Source organism: Dipteris shenzhenensis, chromosome 2, assembly GCF_047967505.1.
Source record: "Dipteris shenzhenensis isolate YYH24624 ecotype China chromosome 2, Dip_SZ_1.0, whole genome shotgun sequence".
Taxonomy (NCBI): Eukaryota; Viridiplantae; Streptophyta; class Polypodiopsida; order Gleicheniales; family Dipteridaceae; genus Dipteris; species Dipteris shenzhenensis.
Window position 1 is genome coordinate 62,883,294 of NC_141597.1, and position 3,554 is coordinate 62,886,847.

The following is a 3,554-nucleotide window of genomic DNA, read 5'->3' on the forward strand; positions in this document are numbered from 1 at the left end:
TTATTGAAGGAGAGATTAAATTTTTAATGTAGTAGAATAGTGTTTAGACAAGTTTCTAATTTTTTGGAGAAAAAAAAATAGATAATAATTGTAAACATTTGAGAGTAACAAATAGTCAAGAATAAGAGCCACAAGCTTGCAAGTAGGGACCCTTTAACCTAAAATTTAGAACAAGCAAGCGCATTTCATTTCTTGGAAGAAGACATTAAGAGCAACAAAGGCAACAATGCTTTTTGTGAAACACTTCTTACATCTTGGTGTATCCCAATCAATTGTTTTCACTCGATATAGCAAGTTCACATGTAATTTTTGGCAAGAGCAACATGAAAATTTGGGTACTAAACTAGAATTTACACCCAAAGAGGGATGGATAAAGCAAAGCCACCAAAAAATTCTTGCTAGAATTACCATGTTTTTATGTTCATGACCATCAACAATGGTGGGAGTGCTAACTTCTGACAATAGAACTTGCCTCTGTCAATAATACTTTTCATTTTTCTACAAATAAAGCTCCTAATGAGAACATGTACGAAAGCCCTTTAACTATACTGTGTATGAAGAATAGAGAGCCATTGAGTTTAAGGAGGGCGATTGGGTATTGCTATTGTTCCATCAAGCAAGGTTGGCAATCAAGTTATGCATGTCAACCTTTCTTCACACTATTACATCTTAAAGATTATTACTAAATACACTGCTTTCATTTATTATCATCACATGTTTACTAAGCACAAGTGCGAGTTTTCTTTGTGTGAGTTCTTATGACAAGATATCACACACTGGCCAACTATCTTCTACAAATCTTGCATACATGGTATTCACAATTCAGAGCTCTTTACCATGGTTAATCACCATGTATGCTATCTTCAATAAAGCTTCTATCATCCTCAACATGAGCACCACATCATTGCAATGCTTGCACGAGCACCTTCAATGTGTCCATGACACTTTTTGTGTACGTCAACTCCAGTGTGACTATGACCTTTAGAGTAACCTATCGCCTTTGGAGTGATTTATTATCTTCAACACGACTTTACCATTGTTACTATGGTTTAATTTTTCCATCTTCAATATGGTCTTATTTACAAGCTGTAATATGGTGATAGATCCATGATAGTCAAATCAAATTATAAGATGTTGGAAGCTAGTGTATGAGATGTGTTTATGCCTAAGCAACAATTTTTGTGTGTTTATGATGGAATTAATTATTTCAAATGATAAATTAATGGACTTTGATAACATAGGAGGAATTTAATTACACTCCATAGGGTATAATCATATCTCCTTCTCTTCAAATCTTTCGTGTAATCTAAATTACATGTGCGGATTTTCTTAAGAACTCCTAGTTTGCAAAGTAATTTACTTAAAGTTTGGGAAAGGGTTGCACACATGGTAGAGTTGATCCTAGTCAACCTAATGGGGTTTACAACTTTCTCAATACTAAGAATAGATAACATGTATGGCTTGGAAAAATGTGTTAGCTCCACTAAAATGGAAAGGTCTTTATTGAAGGGGAGATTAAATTTTTAATGTAGTAGAATAATGTTTAAACAAGTTTAAAATTTTTTGGAGGAAAAGAAATAGATAATAGTTGTAAACATTTGGGCTTAACAAATCCTCAAGAATAACATCCACAAGCTTGCAAGTAGGGACCCTTAAACCTAAAATTTAGAACCTCCTCGCCGCGCCCCCCCCCCCCCCCCCCAAAAAAAAGAGGACAATGGAACCAAAGTTGGTTGAAAAGAAGGTAGCCCTTACTAGCAGTGAGAAAATACATGAATGAAGATATGTCCTTAGAGGGGCATTTACACTTTGATATCAATTAAAATAGTAGTGAGAAAATACATTCAATTTACTATAATGAATATATGTCCTTAGAGGGGCATTTACATTTTGATATCAATTTAAAAATCTTACAAACTGTTCACATGAAATGGGGAGGATTTGCAAACCTAAAATTTGAATTTAGGTTCACTTGGATGAAAACCAGGTTTTTTAGCCAACCACTAATCAAACAAGGGGCTCTTCTAACAACCAACTTTGCCCATAGAAACAAGTGGGTTACAAACCACCCCTCCCGTGTGAACAAGCTCTTTCGTCCCTCTTGAGCATGACTTTAGGAATAACAAACTTCCACGTTCTCCCATGTATCAAAGAGTGCCTTAAATCATTGACGACAATGCAAATGATATACGAATATGCAAGGTATAGATAAAATCATCAAGAATAAGAACCAACCTTTAATGAGACAATTTCTCACTTTAGTTCTAGGCAAACCTTTAAAAAGTGCATCATGGGGGTTTTGGGTGCAAGTTAAACAATCCCCATTTTTGGCCGTTCCTGCACACTTCGAAGGAGTATTAGTCTTTATGTCTACAAGCTAATTTGATAATCACACATTTTGGCGCTTGAGTACATACAAACAGCAAACATGCAAACACCTTCTGTTTATGTATCTATTCACACACGCATCAACACATCAACATCCATTTATCTAACGTCCGCCCGCCCATCTATGTACAATGCTCGTGGCTTCTTGAAACCCCTCTTCATGGACACGTCTTCTGCAACAGTCCTGTTTCAACCTTAATACATTCTTTGAAAGTATATAACCCTCACGTTATAAAATCATTAAAAAGGTTTACCTAAGGAAAAAGAAGAATGTAACTGAAGAAAATATGAACACAGTAAAGGAATTGGCCAGAAGGTTCTTCAAAAACCAGACAATGAATTGAAAAACGGTTTAAAATACGGAGCCGACCACTTCCAGACCAGGCGGCAAAACATACATGTAGCTAAGAACCTCAACTTCAACGATACATGAAGAGATGGAACGCTATCAAAACATAGAAAATAGTTATCTCTTAAATACTTCGCGAGAGCATTAAGATACGCAAATGAGGCGCCCAAACATAACCCAACGCACATGAATTTCGTTCCACGATGATTTGAATGGTTATATCTAAGGTCGACAGGAGTCTCCAAACCCGTGTAAGCTCAAACGTCAATCCAATAGCAGAATGGGAAGCATCTGCATATTCTCAACCCTGAGAATTTGCGTAGAACGTCGGTGAAGTGAAGGCTAAGCGCATCACCCCTCTCGGCAAATAATATCGAAAGAATCACGCCCAAAAACTGGGAAACCGACTAAATGAAGAACCGAGAAGCTACAGGCACACGTACTGCTCAGAAGCCAAGCGTAACTAATGAATTTCAGAAGGCCTTGCGGCTCTTCAACAGTTAGACTCTCATCACCGCAGCAGCCTACCGAGCTTAAGCTCCGACGAAGAGCGGCACGAAACAACCGTGGTTTGATAGGGTTAGGGATAGATCCCCATTATATTTCCATTCCTAGGGCTCAAATCTCTACAATTTGCCTTATGACTAGCTGGGCGCTTATATAAAGCTTGCCAATTTGTATAGGGTGTCTCTCTCCTACATCACCCCCTTTGATTATCAACCGATTGTGTAGTTAAGCCCATAGAGCATTCCGAACATTGCTTAAATCTTTGCCTTTCAAGGTCCTTCTAGCACCTTCAATAGTCGAGCAGCTTGTC

At 37.5% G+C, this 3,554-nt stretch overlaps 1 non-coding gene across 1 annotated transcript; it reads right to left on the minus strand.

Annotated features, from left to right (window-relative positions):
- Positions 1 to 3,178: 3,178 nt before the first annotated feature.
- LOC147905137 (small nucleolar RNA R24) lies at positions 3,179 to 3,258 on the minus strand. The gene has a single exon (XR_015543658.1). It is a non-coding gene; the product is annotated as a small nucleolar RNA R24 (small nucleolar RNA).
- Between the last annotated feature and the right edge of the window lie 296 nt (positions 3,259 to 3,554).